Below are 18,528 nucleotides of genomic sequence, written 5' to 3' on the forward strand. Positions count from 1 at the left end.
GAAATGTCACTCAGAGAGTAGCCTTGTGGTACAAGAGGTCACCAAGAGGGTGTCAGTATCATCCCATGGCTTTGTGTTCCAGGGAACAGTCAGAGATGGTGCAGAGACATCAGTGAGGGCACAGAAATGCTGCTGGGAGGGCTGGTGGCAAAGCAGGATGGGTGTGTGCAGCCTGCAAGGCCAGAGGAGCAGCAGGGACAGGGCAGGAGAGGCTGCAGGACAGATGGCCAAGGACTCCGGCAGGGCTGGAAGGCACAAAGGCACCCAGGCCTTTGTCCCCTGGGCTCTGGCAGCTGCCTCTGCCACTGAGAACAGCAGAAAGAACTTTCCTTTGAGGTTCTGGACTTGGTTTCTCCCTCAGCCCTCCCTGAGGAGTCTGGGAGGGGTTGCAGATTTGAACATTTGTTGTTCCTCCCCCTCCCACCCCACTGCCCCACAAACAGCCCTGAGCCACCTGTGAGGGACAGGACCTGCTGTCCCAGGGCCTGGGGCTCAGGCCTTGGCCTTTGTGCTTCCTCCAACCAGCCCAGGGTTTTCTCAGCATTGCAGGTGCCTGCACAGAGCCTTTGTCTCCCTGCAATCAGGGCCTCCAAGGATCTGCTCCAAGGAGTCCCTGGGGAGGCTTTGTCAGTGCCTGCCCTCAGTGGGGCCCATTGATGCTTCAAGGAACTTGGAGTTTGGCCTCTGACTTCTTGAGCAGTTTTTCAAATTTTGTCTCACTACTTGAGGATCATGGACTCATCTCCAAATACACATGGGGGCTTATTAAGACACATAAAAACAATTTATTTCTCTTTCTTTAATTGCTTTCAAGTCTTCAAGACTTGTACTAATTGGAGTTGTTTTGTAGTTTTGCTAAGGAAAAAATTTCAAAGTGGACTGCACAAAAAATATATGTTTTTTTTAGTGAAAGGGAATGATTTATACAGAGACTTGAGCTGCAAGAGGGTCAGGGTGCAAAGTATTTGGATACAAAAATGTTAAAACATATTAATGGCACTTTATCATTGACAAATTTAACAGTTATCAAGTGAATTGATGCCATTTGCTACAATTTTAACAGTGACTCAATTATAGATTCACAACAACAACATTCACACCACACTCAATTCACACACACACAGGCAGAGATGTTTGGACACATCAATATCTGTGTGTGTAAAGGTGCCCATGCACAATTCTCCTGGTTGTCAGTGAAACACTCCCATCCCATTCCTTTGTGTTTCCCAAGAGACAAGGGGGGCACCTGGAGGGGTGTGTTTGTTGAGGGGGGATCAGAATTGTCCTGGGCATCAGCGACGCTCTTTGGAGTGTTGCAAACTTGAGGGTTCCCGAGCTCCGAGAGGCTCCCACAGGTGCCCACTGAGAGGGAGGTGCTGGGGAGCTCCAGGGGCCTCCCTCAGGACCTCTGTTTGTGGGGTCACAGGGTGACTGGCTTTAGTTCTCTGCTGAATTTCCATCCTCATGTCAGGAATGACTGGAGTTTCCAAAATGTTTGGGAATTGTTCCACTTGTGCTACATACAATTCATGTAGGGAATGTTCCAAGGCTTTCAGAGAGTGGGTGATTGTACTGTGATCCCCACCTGTTATGGGCAGGATTGACCCCACCTTTATCATACAGGAGCACTTGGCACAGTCAAGGGACACTTCACCACACACCTGGAACAGCCAAGGGACCTTTCATGGCTCATCTGATTTGGTCAAGGCTTGTCAGGAGCACCTGAAAGACTTTTCAGCAGGGCCTGGGCAGATGAGCTTGATGGGCTTGATGAGACAAGAGATAATGGTTTTAAGCTTACAGAGGGCAGATTCCAACTAGATATAAACAAGAATCTTTTACATTGAGGGTGGTTGTCCAGAGCAGTGGTCGGTGCCCCACCCTTGGAAACATTCAAGGGCAGCTTGGATGGGGATCTGAGCAACCTGATCTAGTTGAAAATGTCCCTTTTCATTGCAGGGGTCTGGATTGGATGACCTATAAGGGCCCTTCTGACTCAAACTGTTTATGATTCTGTAGTTCCTTATTGTCCTACAGGAACCAAGGCTGGCAAGGCTCACACAGGTTTCAGCATCCCCTTTGCTGGCCCAGGTGGCAGCTCTGCTAAAAAGCTGCTGCAAAGAACCTCCAGACCTAAAGGAGCTTTTGTCCTGAGCTCAGCTGGGACTGTCAAGGGACTGGGAGGTTGATGTGACTTCCAGGTGCCCACTGAGGCTCTTTGTCACTCCTCACTGGAACACAGAAAGCTGGTACCAAGTGCCCAAAGTCCCAGGCAAGCAACAGGTTTCATTCAGAGCCTGCTGGGGTGGGTGGCAATGAAAGAGCAACTGAGGTGTCCCCAAGGAGTAATCCCTGCTGTCCCCAGGGCCAGAGAGATGCAGAGCTGGGCTGTGCAGCCTGGCAGGACAGGGCTTGGCTGCCTGTGGGGTCTGTGCAACTGAGGGTTGTAGAGCATTGGAGGAGAATGTCCAGGGAAGTGTCTGAGTCACCATGGAATCAGAGTAGTTAAGGTTGGAAATGACCTCTAAGATCATGGAGCCCAAGTTATCATCACTGTCACCTTCACCAACAACTAAACCATGTCCCAGGTGCCATGTCCAGACATCTTTTGGACTGTTTCAGGGATGGTGACTCAGCCCCTTCCCTGGGCAGACTCTTTCAATGCTTGGCAGCTCTTTCAGGGAAGATCATCCTTTTTGGCCTTGAAATATCCCTTGAGGCATTTGTCCCTCCTCTCTGACACTCTCATGTCTTCAATCCCTTCCACAAGCCTTGGCTCTGCACCACACTCCCTCTGATTTCCAGTGACAACAATTCCCAATGGTGCTGATCCATGTGGGCTACAAGTCAGGTAAATAGTTCACCAGGGTTACAAGGGCTAATTACTCCTCCTTTGTTTCCCACCCCTGTTGGCCCCTTCTGTTTCTGCCTGTTCCCACCGCTACCATGCAAGAGCTCCTGGTACCATCAGGGAGTCCCTGTGGCTTGACTGGAACAGTCCAGGGACACTTTCCTGCTCAGCTGGGTCAGTCAAGGCTTAGGAGGAGCTTCTGAGGTCAGGCCCCAGGATGGGGCTGGGCCTTGGAACAGGCTGCCCAGGGACCTGGCAGAGTCACCATCCCTGGAGGGGCTTACAAGGGGTGTGGATGTGTCACCTGGGTACATGGTTTGTTGGTGGACTTGGCAGGTCTGGATTGTGGTTGGACTTGGTGACCTTGGAGGGCTTTTCCAACCTCAGTGATTCTCTGATGCAATGACTCATCAGCTCTATGATTCTGATAATTTTTCTCCTGCAATCACATTCTGATATGATGGAAATGGTATTGACATTTCCTTGAAAGTATTGAATCATTTCAATTGATAAAAATACGTCATTTAAAACTCAAAATATCAAAAAAAATTCTTTGGTTTTCAGATTGAGCTGCACTGACTCACCATCACCGCCCAGAGCGACTGGAGGCCTAGATGTATTTGAGGTCCTTCCCTGGCACTGGCAGCTGTCACAGAGGACCTGCAGGATATCAGAAACCTGTTGGAGCTGCAGATGGAACCTGGGCAGAGGGTCCCAGGGAAACTGCATAAGAGTATCAGGTATTTGTGTCCTGGTAACACAAGAAGAAGAACACAAAAGAATATTAAAAGCTTAAAATTTTCTTCCCTCTGGATGGTTTTTGGATACCTGTCTGTCTAGGAAAGTGCCCAGTGGTCCAGTTAAACCCTTCCTGCCCATCACTGCCCCTGCCCCAGCCCACACAAGGAGCTCTGTGAGGTTTCTGAGGTGGAGCTCTCTCACCTGACACAGGGGAGCAGTGACCAGTGTCAGTGACACCCCTGCGGTTTGGAGGACCAACTTTGCACTCATCTCACACATCTGTTACAGTGGCTTCCTGTAAGATTCCCTAAATCATCAAATCACTTTTCCTTTCTATCCTCTCCAGGGTACAGGATGTGTGACTCTGGTTTAGGAGATGAAATAGGTGGGAATGGTCTCACTTGGAGCTCACAGGAGGCATCGAGCTCACAGGCCCTTGTCCTGCTGAGCGAACCTGCTCAACATCTCCTGGGAAAGCAGCATAGAGGGCTCTGGGCACTGCAGGAGACTCCTGGAATGAATGGGGGGAAACTTCCTGACCCAGGTAATACAAGGCCTTTCCAGGGGGGATGTGTTACTGGATCTTTGGTCACCAAGGCAAGTGGTGACCAGTGGTGTCCTGGGCTGCCTCCAAAGCAGCCTGGGCAGCAGGGGAGGGGGATTCTGCCCTCTCAGGTGAGACCCCACCTGCAGAGCTGCCTCCAGCTCTGGGGTCCCAGCACAGCAAGGACATGGAGCTGTTGGAGCAAGTCCAGAGGAGGCACCAAGATGATCAGAGGGATGGAGCAGCTCTGCCATGAGGGATGGCTGAGAGAGCTGGGATTGTTCGGCTGGGAGAAGGGAACCTTTGGGGTGGCCTAATTGTGGCCTTCCAGTACCTTAAAGAACAAAACAGAAGATGGAGAGAGACTATTTACCAGGGCCTGGAGTGACAGGAAAAAGGGGAATGACTGAATCAGAAGGTTTAGATGAGGTATTAGGAAGAATATTTTCCCTCTGAGGGTGCTGGCACAGGTTTCCCAGAGAAGCTGTGGATGCCCCATCGCTGGAGTGTTCAAGGCCAGGCAGGGCAGAGCTCTTGGGCAACCCAGTCTAGTGCAAGGTGCCCCTGTTCATGTCACGGAGGTTGGATATAGATGATCTTTGAAGATCCCTGAAACTCAGGACACTCTATGATTCTGAGTTACTTCAGGCAACTGTGAAAGAGCCCAACATCTTGACCCAATTGGGGAAAAGGTAATTTTCAAAAAATGGAAATTAAAGTCAGTAATGCAAAGACCCATCAGGTCCAGCCCCATAGAAAATGACATTTCTTATGCTGTGGGTGCAGAAGGCAGTAAGTGTTGGGTTGTGCCTCAGAACACTCAAGCAGATCTAATCAATGCAGCCACGAGCCAAGGCAAACACTGAGCAGAGGGAGGGGCAGTGAGTGGGGGCCTGACATGCAGAAGAAGCAGATTGCTGGGGGAGGAACTGCCTTTCCTGTGCCAGGACCAGGGCACATCCCACTGCAGGAAAAGCCCCAGGCCAGCCCCAGCACATTGAAGGCCACGGTCACAACTCAGAGTGACTTGGTGGCGCCTCTGCCAGGGAGAGCCTGAAACCCCAAATGCATCTTGGCAGCAGCAGGTCCTGCCAGTCCATGGCCAGGAGCCCTCCCTTGCCAGCCCAGCCTGGTGGGCAGCCCTGCAGAGCTGCTGGTTAAGGGTGTTCTTTCTTGCTGGGCTCTGCAAAGCCACTTCTGCTACAGGAGCCTCATGGGGAAGCAATTGGGCCCCAGCAACTTGGAGACAAGATATTAATCAAAACCTGCTCATGCTGTTGCCAAACCCCTCTGAAATGATTGGGGTAATAAAACCCCCTAACACTGCATGTTTGGTGTTAGAAAGGAAGGCATCACTTTATTCCCAGTGCTTTGTGTGTGTCCAAGAGAAATCCTTTCACACAGACACCAATGCATCACTTTTTTACCTATTTAAACACTTTTAGCAAACAAAAGAATCAATGTCCATTGGTTCTGAATCACAAAATTCCCTTGAATTAATTAATATTCTATTTCTTAGCAATGGAGGGATTAAGAAAATGGGAAAGATTGTGGGATCAGTTGCAGGACATGGCAAGGGAAAGGCACTGACCAGTCACCTCTTTGCACATGCCCAGCTCCTTTCATACACTTTTCTCTTTATTTTCTCGTGCCTGTTCCTCCACATATCACTTCATTCATTTCCTGGACATCCCATGGCACATCATGCACAATTCCTAAATGCACTTTCTGGCTTCTCACCCTGAGTCTCAGGACCTGAGTGAGAAAACCCCCAACCTCAGCTGCAAGGCCATCCTGGGGGGCTGTCACTGATCACTTGGGGAGCCTTTCATGCTGAGATGTTGGAAATCTCTATTAGTTCCTTTGTAACTTTTGAGATTTGAAAGGTTCCTCCAAAGTCATTGAAATTCATGTCCCTAAAAGGACTGTTTTTCCATTTTCATAAAGTGTTGGGAATTAGGTCACATTAAAATGCCAACATGGTGCATGTAGGTATTTGCAACCCTGTGGAGAAGGAGTTGGGGTTACAGGAAAAAAGAATAATAAACTGTTTGTGTTGGAAGAGACATAAGATTACCACTAGTCAAGGTGCACTTCAGTTACTCAGGGACACCTTCCACAAGTTTAGGTTGTAGAAAATTCCAAACCTTGGGCAGCTCCAGGGATGGGGTTTCCACTTACTCTGTAACCTGGCCCAGGTTCCTGCCACCCTCATCACAAAATATTTCTTCCTGACATCCAATGGAAATCTCCCCTCATTCAGTTGCAGTTCCTGTGCCGTGTTCTGCCAATACAACCTTTGGCAAAAAGTGTCACTGTGTCTCTCCTGCACTAAGAGCACAACATTTTCATGGCTAAATACCAGAGATATCGTATGAAGGGGTTTGGAAGCCTCCAAGCCCTGGGCCCAGTGGTGTGGAGACTGAGGAATGAACAGGAGAAGCCTGAGAGTCCTTGAAGAGAAACTCGGGACGTCCAGACTGCACACAAGGAGAAAGGAATTTCTGCCCAAGGGCAGTGCTGTGGTGCAACACATCCCCCTGAAGGAGTCTGGATCAGTCCAAGGCTTTGTGTGCCAAGGCAGAGCCAGGGAGGAGGGAGAGATGTCAGTGCAGGAAGGGGCCAGCGAGGTGGGGCAGCCGGGGGATGCCAACAGCCTGCAGGGAAAGGGGCAGGGCATGGACACCGTAGGACAGCCTGGGCTGGAGAGGAGACAGGGATGTGCAGAAGCTGAAAGGCCCCAAGAGAGCCAAGTTGTGCAGGCCTTTGGCCATGGCTGCTGTGTGTGCCCCTGCTGGCATGAGGAGACAAGTGAGCCTTGCAGCCCTGGGGCCTCATTGCCTTCTTGTCCCTGCTCAGCAGCCTGGGAGCTGCCAACCCATCCTCCTGGCCCTGGTTTTCCACATCCTACACCCCGGTGCCAAAGAAAGAGCCCTGAGGAATGAGGGAGAGACAGGATCTCCCTTCCCAGAGGCTGGGTGTCATGGCTGTGACCTTTGGGTTAATGAAATGTTTCTTACTTTCCTCAGCATCAGAGTGACCTTTCTTTCCTAGTCCATATTTGTCATCATTGTCTCTTTGTTTTCTAAGTGGAATCTGGGGACACTTTCTCAGTTATGTCCCTCAGAGGGACCCATTAACAACAAAAGAAACTTTAAAGTTTGATTCTGACTTTGGTTTCTCAAGAGGTTCCTGCACCTTTCCTCATGATCTGATGTTCAGGGACTCAGCACCAAACCCCCCAGAGGGCCATTAAATGCCCTGGGCTGTTGCTGTGCTGCTGAGCTGGGCCGGGCTCCTGGCACACAGGGAGCTCCTGGCAAGCGGGCAGCGCTGCAGAGAGACAGCTCTGCCCAGGAGCAGCTCCTGTGCACAGCCCAGCAGGGCTCAGGGCACTGCCTGCACACACCGAGGGCACAGCAGAGAAGGGACAGAGATGAGAGGCAGCCTGGGCTGGGAGGGGACTGAGCTCTCGTTACAGGAGAAAACTGCACAGAATTTGAAGGAAGAATTCTCTGGCTATAGGAAAGTTAATCTTCCCTTCCTGCAAGGATCTCCTAAACCTGGCACATCCCACAGCTCCCAGGATCTTTCAGAAGGACTCCCACAGTTCCTCTAGCAGAGAGGATGAGGCCATAAGGCAGAGCAAGGCAGAACCTCAGGCATTAAAGGTAGACAAGGGAAGTGCGAAAGAGGTTGAAGGGATTCTGGGGTGGGAGGACAGGTCAGAGCTCATCAGGAGAGAAACCTTCACAGTCCTTTGCCAGGCTGCAGAGCAGTGCAGGTGAGTTCCGGAGATGTCTCTTAAAGCTGCCAAAAGCCATTGCTGACAGGATCTGTCAGGATGGCTCTCCTGGATTTCCTGGTGTGGAGCATCAGAGGCACAGGGCAAGAAGGTTCCCTTCTCCCAGGGATGGCTGTTGGGTGTGAGGGTGGGGGTGCAGCCAGGGATGGCCAGGGCTGTCCTGCAGAGCAGGGTCCTGCAGCCCAGGGCTCTGTGTGCTGGGGCAGGGGCTCTGCTGCCTGCCAGGGACAGCTCAGCATGGCCAATGAGCTCCCCATGGCCCTGCAGGGAGAAAGTGTGGGTGGAAGGGGTGACCCCCTCATGGCAGGGCAGGGATGAGCAGGGCAGGGCAGGGTCCTTCAGCTACAATGGCTCTGGGCTTCTCTCAGCTTCAGTTCTACCTCCTGCCATGTCCAAGGGCACCTCTCAGGAAGCAGATCCACTCAGAACACCTTCCCCTTCCCAGACACCTCACCTTGTCTGGGGTCTGCTCTGCAGCACCTGCACATGCAGAGCTGCCCCTGGGCAATGGGGTGGGCATGGGCTGTGTGAGCACTGGAGGGAGCTGAGCTGGGCACAGGGAGGTGGCTGCTGGCAGGAACAGCTCCTCACAGCACAGACAGGCAGGGAGGGAGAGGGAGCTGCTGCCACAAATGCTGGGGAGGGGCATGTGGGCACCTCCCTGCTGGCCCTGGGGCACAGACACCTTTCCCTGGCCAGCTCCTCCCTGGGCTCCTTTCCCAGCCTAAGCAGAGCCTCTGCCCTCAGGACCGTGGGGGCTCAAGTGTGCATTGCCCTGCAGCAGCCAGAGCCCAGGGAAGGATGTGGCCTGTGCTGCTCTTGTTCTCACAATTGGACTTCTGAGCCCATATGGGGGATTGAGAGTGGTAGGTTCAGTTCCTGTTGAGACACAAACCGTTTGGGTCCTGCTGTGAGGAAGTATCTGTGGGAGCAAAGTGCTCAAGTCCCCTCCAGGCAACTTGAAGACATTCAGCTGCTTCCCTTGGTGTCCTGCAGGACTGCAGGGTGCCCTCCAGAAGGGCACAGCTCTCCCATATTGTCTCTGTTCTGTATAAGATCCCATGGAGAGGACACCTCAGGGCTAAATCCATGGAAATGCTCTGGGCAGCTGTACTTGGGCAGCTGAACTGATCCCTCTGTGTCTCAGTTGGGGGGGTTAAATATGGGGCACACTGAGGAAAGATGAGAAGTCCCTTTGAACCTGAATTTCTCTGATCAGAGTTGTGACTTGTTTCTTTTTTAAGGGAATTCCTCTGTGTGATCCTCCTCCAGGCCAAGCTGCCAGCACAGGTCAGCTGAGAACAGAACTGATGACCAGAGCAGCTCTCCTGCCATTGCAGTAAGAGACCATTCCTTTGCCTCTCAGGACTGACAAGATTTCACTTGGAGCACATCAGAAATTCCAGAGTTTTCAGCCATCCAAACCCACTCCTGGCAAGTTGAACTGAAACCAAATAAAAGACACCAAATTTCCTCAGCTCTGTTCCACAGTTGGGCAGGCTGTGACCAGCAATGCTGGAAACACTTTGAAACATCAGAAGTGCATTTAATTTGATGTAACCCCATGTTTTGAGTTGCCTCTTACTGCACAACAAGAATGAATCCTCAGGAGCCCAGTACAGGATCCCTGCTCTCAATGCCTCCATGAGTCAGAAAAACCCAGAACTCAGGGGAGATGGGTGCAAAAAGGTCTTCCTTAAAAGAGAGACCCTGAATGTCGAATACATTTTGCTAATATGGTCTGGCCTAACTCAGTCCTGCCTTTCCTCCTCAATAGATAACCATATCCAGAGGCAGCAAATGTTCAACAGCAGCTCCATCAGCCAGTTCCTCCTCCTGCCATTGGCAGACACGCGGCAGCTGCAGCTCCTGCACTTGTGGCTCTTCCTGGGCATCTCCCTGGCTGCCCTCCTGGGCAACGGCCTCATCATCAGCGCCGTAGCCTGCGACCACCACCTGCACACCCCCATGCACTTCTTCCTGCTCAACCTGTCCCTCACAGACCTGGGCTGCATCTGCACCACTGTCCCCAAAGCCATGCAGAACTCCCTCTGGGGCACCATGGACATCGCCTATGCAGGATGTGCTGCTCAGGTGTTTTTCTTTTTGTTCTTCCTTGTAGCAGAGTTTTCCCTCCTCACCATCATGTGCTACGACCGCTATGTTGCCATCTGCAAACCCCTGCACTACGGGACCCTCCTGGGCAGCAGAGCTTGTGCCCACATGGCAGCAGCTGCCTGGGCCAGTGGCTTTCTCTACTCTCTGCTGCACACAACCAATACATTTTCCCTGCCCCTGTGCCAGGGCAATGTCCTGGGCCAGTTCTTCTGTGAAATCTCCCACATCCTCAAGCTCTCCTGCTCACACTCCTACCTCAGGGAACTTGGGATTATTGTGGTTAGTGTCTGTTTAGCTTTTGGTTGTTTCATTTTCATAGTTTTCTCCTATGTGCAGATCTTCAGGGCTGTGCTGAGGATCCCCTCTGAGCAGGGACGGCACAAAGCCTTTTCCACGTGCCTCCCTCTCCTGGCTGTGGTCTCCCTGTTTCTCAGCACTGATGTGATTGCCCACCTGAAGTCTCCCTCCATGTCCTCTCCATCTCTGGATGTGGTGGTGGCAGTTCTGTACTCGGTGGTGCCTCCAACACTGAACCCCCTCATCTACAGCCTGAGGAACCAGGAGCTCAAGGATGCTGTGAGGAAAATGATGACTTGATGCTCTCCAGAAGCATAAAACTGTTGTTTCTGTTGATGTCTGCATAGCATTGGGACTGGAACTCATTACAGCCCCATCCTGTTTTCTCACTATTTTGGTGGGGGTCATGTGATAAGTTTGTGCACAATTAAATTTTTTAATTAACCTCCTTTATAATCTAGTATGTTTCTTTGGAGTTTGACCCAGAGACTGTCTAAATGAGGATTTGTTCCACTTGAGTTGTTACACAAAATAAAGGACAGTGCAGTAACTTGTTTGATCCTTCTTCTTAGGCATTCACAAAGGACAGCTCACTGCAGGACACTGCATGTTTACAGACAGGAGGGGACTGTTCAGAGCTGCCCTTTCTGCTTCCACACTCTCCTAAGCCCTTGTGTTGGTCCAAGGCCTTCGTCCCCTGCCAGCTTGGTCACATCCTGCTGTGTGTCCATCCTGGGCTCACAGCCAGGGACAGGCCATGGGCACTGCTGGGACACAGCTGGGCTGCACAACAGCAGCTCCATCAGGAAAGGGCATCTCCTGAGGGCAGGGCAGGAAGGCCTTGGGCTTCCTCCGAAGTTGTTCTTAAGAACATGCCTAAGGAAGAGACATTCAAGAGGCAAGTTGTCCTGCTTTGTCTGCCCATGGCTCAGTGTGATGAGATCAGGTTCCCAGTGTGACTTTCAAAGGACTTAGTTCTGGTTCAGGTTTTACTTGTTGGTGGCCAGAGACCATGCAGATGAGATTAACCTTCCTGGGGCTCAACAGCTTGTGACAGGGCTGATGGCAGGAAAGTGCTTTGCTTAAGACACTTTGGAGCTGCCAGGAGAACACGAGACCTGCAGCAACAGTGTGAGCAGGAGCTGACAGTGAATAGAGCCCAATGAGAACAGGTCTGTCCAGCTCGGAGTCACCCAGAGATAATATTCTACATCTGAGTGTGAACTGCAAAAAAAGAGCCCTGCAACCCCAGGGAATACAGCAGGTTAAGGGAAAGGAGTCCTGTGATTCATTTTACTTTCCATAAGCATTCATGGTCTGGATCCAATGCAGCCCCCAGACCCATCTCCCAGCACTGGAAGAAGGCAGGGCCCCTCTGAGCACCCTCCATGGCCACACAAGAGCTTGTGTGGCAGGGGGTCAGTGGCAGGGACCACCATCAGCTGGCTTTGCCTCCCAGCCTGACCAGCACAGCCCAGCAGAGCTCCACCATGGCCCTGGGCACCACAGTCCCTGTGCCCTGCAGAGCAGCACCCCCAGCTCAGGGTCTATGGGGAGCACGGGGAGGGACTGCAGGAATGGCTCGTCAGGTCAGCACAGACGTGTTCCCCTGGGGAAAGGCTCTGTGGGGAGATGGGATGTGCCAGGAGAAGAGCAGGACAGGCTGTGTGTGTAGAGGAGCCATGGAAAGAGGCTGCCCTGTCCCTGGGGCTGTAGGTGATGCCTGCGGAGCCCCAGGACTGATTCTCTCCTGCTGTCCTGGGGAGTGGGGCTGGCCCTGGGGCTGCAGGAGATGCCTGAGATGATGGTCTCCTGAACATTCCAGGCACAGAGTCACTGTCCCTCACCTCCATTGCCTCCATTTCTTGCTGCAGGGCCAGACATGATTGTGCTGCTCTGTGGGGCTGGGGCTGGGGCAGGTGGATTGGTGGGACCAGGGAGGGGCTGGACTGGGCCATGCCAGGGAGAGGGAAACCCCAGTGTTGAGCTGAAGTGTGTGAGTGTGCAGGGTGGGGGCTCTGCAGGGCTGAGGTGCCTCCAGCCCTGGGCAGTGGCAGCAGGAGCCCAGGGAGACACTGCACCTGCTGCCAGGAACTGTCTGTGTGTGTGCAAGGGAAGGACTCGTGTCTCTGAACAGCCCTCGGGGTGTGAGCAGGTCATGAGCCCAGCTCAGGTGTGGGCACCTGTCAGAGCCCTGACATTTCTGGGTGTGGCTGCAGGAACAACCTCCCTGTCCCAGGGACATTTATCTCACCAGCCTTGAGCATGCCCATTGCAAATGTCCATGTCTCCTCCATCCCTCTCCTCTGCCTTTATGTCCCTTTCTTCCCACACCAGGAAACAGCCTGGGGGAATCTCCCCTGTGCAGTCAGAGAGGCTCTGTGAGCAGGAGTGACAGTGTTCTCCAGAAGGTGCATTTGTCCCCTTTGACATGGCCCAGAGCTCAGGACTGTGAAAACATTCCCAGGCACACACAGCTTGGAGAGATCTTGGAAGGCAAATTGGGAGAGGAAGAACAGAAGAGACAAAATTAGGGATATGAAACCATCCCAAAGAAGTTCAGTAGCTCCTCTGAGCAATGTTTCTGCATTCAAAACACTGGTAGGAAATGTACTCTGATAAATAGCTGCACAAATATTTTCACATAAACAGGGAGTGAATCAGATTAATAGAACAAGTGTGTGGTGTTGTCAGTAAAAAGAAAATTATGAAAAAATCTTGAAATTAAAAATAAACAGCACATCATAATGATAGGCAAGAAAGTCTTCAACAATTACCAGGATTTCTTGTCTGCAGAGGTTTCAACTACCTCCTAAAACCCACACTCCTGGCTTCAGGCCATGACTTCCCAGAGCAGTCACAGAGTTGGCCACTGCCCCAGAGATGCCCCAGGGCAGCTCAAGGACCCAAGTGTGAAAAGTCCCCCAGAGTGTCTGTGAGCCCTTCTGGAGCAGGAGCTGCTGGGCAGGAAGGACCAGCTGGGGAGGGGCAGGGAATCCCCCCCTGCAGCACTGCTGGCCAGGCTGAGGAGGGTCCTCTCCAGCACAGCAGAACATCCTGTGCCCTTGGGGGCTGGGCTGTCAGGTGTGTTCCCAGAACTGACTGGCCAAGCTGGGCAGGCAGATGCTCAGGGGTCATGAAGGGTGTCACAAAGCTGAGCCCATCCAGCTGAAGGATTTGGGGAGGTCAGAAGGAACTGGGACAAAAGGGATGGGATATTTGGGGGAGGAAAGAGGGGCTTGGCCAACAGAGAGGAAAGATTTTGGTGAGGTAAAACCAAGTTCAGGTAATGCTGAGGGTGTTGAAACACTGACTGTGCAAACACTCCTGATGGACCTTTACCTATAATTTGTGTACCATTGCAACTTCTGTCAGGATAACTTGATACTCCTAATTTCACCCCCAGCAATCTTCTCTCAGGAACCAAAGGGACCCTGGGACACTGTGGAAAGCCTTGGAACCAAGGGGCCATTCTGACACTTGGGAACCTCATGGAATCAAAGATCCATTGTGACTCTGCAGGACCTCAAGGAAACAGAAGCCCACTGTGACCCTGTGGAGCCTCATGGAATCCAGGGATCATTGTGACACTCCAGGGCCTCATGGACTCCAAGCAACCCTGGGACACTGCAGAAATTTTCCCCATTCTCATTTTGCTCTTCTTAAAAATGGGCTTGGCATCTGCCTTTTCCAAGGACCCCAGAACCTCTCAGATTGCTCTGGCCCTTTTGAGAGCACAGCCCAGAATCCCAGGCAAGGGTGATGCAGCAGTTCAGGAGCACTTGCAATGAACTGTCCAAGACCACTGAGATGAATCTCACTGGGCCAGTGGAGTTTGTTCCTGGAGTCACTCACAGAAATGTCGAGGTCCAGCAAGGCATCCACCTCTGAACTGGGATTGTGGGATTCTCATGCACTCAGGGGTGATCAGAGAGTCTTTCCCTTTTACACCCATGGGGAGATCATTGCAGGAGTCACAGTCTCTCCCTGGGCTCTCACTGCCACTGCCATGGACTGGAGGCACCTCAGCCCTGTGGGGTGTCACCTGCTCTGCCCCTCTCTGTGATGCCCCACGGCCTGAGGGATGGACACAGGGGGAGCTCTGTGCTCAGAAGCACATCCCAGTGCTGCATCCTGGGGGTTTTCCAGAGGATGTGGGGCCCAGAGTGAAGTGACCTCGAGACACTGTGTGTCCCACAGCCCTTCCCAGCACCTCCAGGATTAGCTGATGGTCTTTGTGTTCTCTTGGGTTCATCTCCCCCACATACACACTGTGAATGCTGAAGTCTCCTCTGTACAATTGCAGCATGGCCTTGTGAGCTGCTCATTTGGTGTCCTCATGGAGGGACAAACAACCTGTCAGTGGTGGGTGAGAGGCCAGTGCTGGGAATGGTGTTTGCAGGGGGTGATCTGTGACAATTGCCCTGGGGCCCCTTGCCCAGGGTGTCCAGGAAACAAAGACAAAGCCCAGACCCTGCTCTGCTGCTCCTTCAGGTGTGTCCCTGGAGGCCTGGCTGTGGAAGGGACACTGCTGTGCCCTCTCCTGCTCTCACACACTTTGGCTCTTCACTGTGCTTTTCTGCAACAGGGCAGTTTCCTGGGGCTTGACAGCCTATGAGAAGACACCAGTTCCTTACAGCCCCAGAGCTTGTCACCTCCTCACCCACTCCATAGAGCTGTGGAGGTGTCCTACTGCTCTCCTGCACTCCCCATTCCACACCCCACATCACTCTGCTCCAGGAGCGTCCTGTGAGGAACCAGAGATGGGTGGCAGGGCTTGGCTGTCCTGCTTGGCAAAGTCCATCAGGCACTTTCACAGCCACGTTCCACAGTCCATTTTCCGCCTGTAACCATTAACTCTGAGCTGCTGCTTCCCCAGCCCTCAGGAATGGTCTCCTTGTCTGCTCTTCCCCTCTGGGGTCTCTTTTCAGTGATGGCCTGAGCAGAGCTTGCTGACATCCTCAGGAACCTGGAGCTTTGCTGATGAATTTTACTCTTTTAGAGACTTGTTCTGTCTTCAGATCTTCAGTTAGGGAATTCAGTGCCAGAGGCCTCATTAACATTCAAAACAACCTAACAAGACAAGACTCTGGGAATAATTTACTATTAAGTCTTGAAATTTTTGTGGTTAATTAGACAGATTTCAGAAGTGTATTCAAAGTGAGTGTATTACAGTAACAAAAAAAAAAGGAAGACTTCTTTTTGTCCCGTTTACTTTTTTTCCTGTTAATACACTGAGAGCAACAATCCCTAACTGATATTGCTCCTGAGCACCAGGAATGGTCTCTTTTTCTGCTCATTCCCTCCATTTATTCAGTGATCTTAATCAGATAACCCCCAGGGAATAATTTACTTTCAATCTTTCAAATCTTCTGTGGTTAAATTCGCAGATAAAAGAAGCATTTTCAAATTGAATATCTTTTACTATTAAAAAAAAAAAGAGAAAATAAGTCTTTTTTGTAGCCTGTTTATTTTTTACTGTTTAAACATTAATATCAGCCATCCCCAAATGATAATCCTGAGTGTCTCTTAATGCAGTCTAAATAGACATGAAAATCAAGATATTTTATGTTTCACAATCAATGAAACATTATCCCTAATCCCTGACCGACCATTTTCCTCATCACACCCCTGGCACTCAAACAGCTTTGTGGAATCTGAGCTTCCTCCACCAAAGGCTGGACCTGCAGGTTTCAGCTCTTTGGCACCAACTCCCACCTGCTGTACTTGGAGAAAGAGCTGCAGGAGACACACAGGGATGATCATGTATTGTCAGCAAACAAAACCAAAGGAAGGCACAGCTCAAAAATAGAAGAAATTCCTCTGCTGTATTTTAAGTTCACATTACTGAAGCCCACATTCCACAGCAGGCAATTTTAGACCAATGGAAAACATGTTATGTGTCAGGCACAGATCTAAAGGTCCCTCCAAGTGCTCCCTACCCCAATTCTGTCCATTTTGCTCTTTGTGCAAAGTGAGTCACACACTGAAGTCAGAAGTTCCCTTGATCCAGAGAGGGAGGAAAAGAGAGCAAGTGAATGAATTACTTTGTTGTGCAGAGCTAAATCTCCACTAATCCAAATATTTTGGGGTTACAGGAACTTTACTGGACATGTTCTGCAGCATTTGTTCAGATGACACCATGGTGGGTCGGACTGTTGATCTGCTGGAGGGCAGGCAGGCTCTGCAGAGGGGTCTGGACAGGCTGGATCGAGCCAGGGATGGGGAGTTCCTGTCAGTGCTGGCATTTGGCAGGTTTAAGAGACACTTCTAGGAACTCACCTGCAGTGCTTTGCAGCCAGAGACTTACCCTGGCAAAGGGCTGTGAAGATTCCTCTCCTGATGAGCTCTCACCTGTTCTCCCACCCCAGGACACCTTCAAACTCTTTCTCACTTCTCTTGTCTGCCCTTGGTGCCTGCAGGTCCTGCCCTGCTCTGCCATATGGTCACCTCCTCTCCACTGAAGAACTGTGGGAGTCCTTCTGAAAGATACTGGATGCTGTGGGATGTGCCAGCTTTAGGAGATCCCTGCAGGAAGGGAAGATTAACTTTCCTATAGCCAGAGAATTCTTCTTTCAAATACTGTGGAGGTTTCTCCTTTAATGAGAGCTCAGTTCCCTCCCACCCCAGGCTGCCTCTCATCTCTGTCCCTTCCCTGCTGTGCCCTCGGTGTGTGCAGGCAGTGCCCTGAGCCCTGCTGGGCTGTGCACAGGAGCTGCTCCTGGGCAGAGCTGTCTCTCTGCAGCGCTGCCCGCTTGCCAGGAGCTCCCTGTGTGCCAGGAGCCCGGCCCAGCTCAGCAGCACAGCAACAGCCCAGGGCATTTAATGGCCCTCTGGGGGGTTTGGTGCTGAGTCCCTGAACATCAGACCCTGAGGAAAGTTAAAGTGAGATTCAAACTGTAAAGCTTCTTGCAGTGCTAATGGGTCCCACTGAGGGACAGAAATGTGAAAACATTCCCAGGGTTTTTTTGAGCAGAAATTTGGAGGCAGTGATGAAAGGTCTGAGACTCACAGATTTATCAAGGCTGGAAGAGACCTTCAAAGTCTTCTAGTCCAACTGTCATCCAAGCACCACTAGAATCATCCCTAAATCGTATTCCAAGATGTCACGTCCAAACTCCATGTGAGCCCTTCAAGATACCACCACCTCCCTGGGCTAATTATTTCACTGCATAAACACCCTCTCAGCAAAAAACATATTTTTAATATCTAATCTGATCCTTGACATACTCAAGTCAAGTCTGTTTCCTCTCTTTCCCTCCCTACAGGGTTGGCAGAAGAGAAGGGGGCCTCTGCTCACTAAGACCTCCTTTTGGGTCTTTGAAGAGAGCAATGAGGTCCTCCCTGAGCCTCCTCTTCTCCAGACTCAAGAACACCAGTTCCTCATCCAACATGTTTTCCAGACTCTTTTCCAGCTCCATTCCCTTCTCTGGACATGCTGCAGCCCCTCAATCTCCTTTCTGTAGTGAGAGGCTCAGAACTGAGCACAGGACTTGAGGTGGGGCCTCAGCAGTGCCCAGCACAGAGGGACAATCCCTGCTCTGGTCCTGCTGGCCACATTATTCCTTACACTGGCCAAATGCCTTTGGCCTTCTTGCCCACCTGAGCATACTGTGACTCATATCCAGCCACTCTCCAGCAGCACCCCCAAGTCCCTTCCTGATGAGCAGCTCTCAAGCAACTCTGCCTCCAGCCTGGAGTATTCCATGGGGTTGTTGGGACCCAAGGTCAGGATCTGACACTTGGTCTTATTGATCCAGCTTGTCCAGATGCCTCTGCAGAACTTTCCTGCCCTCCAGCAGACCCACAATCACACCCACCTTGGTGTTGTCCACCAATTTACTGAGGGTGCAAACAGTTCCCTCATCCCAGCCATGAGCAGCCAGTTTCTGCAGGAGATGCTGTGGGAGGTGGTGCCAAAGACTTGACTGAATTCCAGAGAGACACATCCACAGCCTTTCCCTCATCTCCTCAGTGGGTCATTTTGTCATAGAGGGTGATAAGGTTTGTCAACCAGGACCTGCCTTTCCCAAACCCACACTGACTGTGTGATGGCACTCAGGATGATCTCCTCAATGGACTTCCCTGCAGACTAAGGAGAAAGCTGAGCTCTGCCTTGCTCCCTACGTCAGTTCTGCTCCTGCTGACCCAGCCCTGGCCCTGTTCAGCCTG

The 18,528-nt window shown here is 51.5% G+C and overlaps 1 protein-coding gene across 1 annotated transcript in view; it reads left to right on the forward strand.

The window, feature by feature from the left end:
• LOC139673817 (zinc finger protein 850-like) overlaps positions 1 to 18,528 on the forward strand; it is a 584,874-nt gene that overhangs the window by 62,433 nt on the left and 503,913 nt on the right. The window lies entirely within an intron of this gene.

This window comes from Pithys albifrons, chromosome 7 (genome assembly GCF_047495875.1).
Source record: "Pithys albifrons albifrons isolate INPA30051 chromosome 7, PitAlb_v1, whole genome shotgun sequence".
In the NCBI taxonomy this organism is placed as follows: Eukaryota; Metazoa; Chordata; class Aves; order Passeriformes; family Thamnophilidae; genus Pithys; species Pithys albifrons.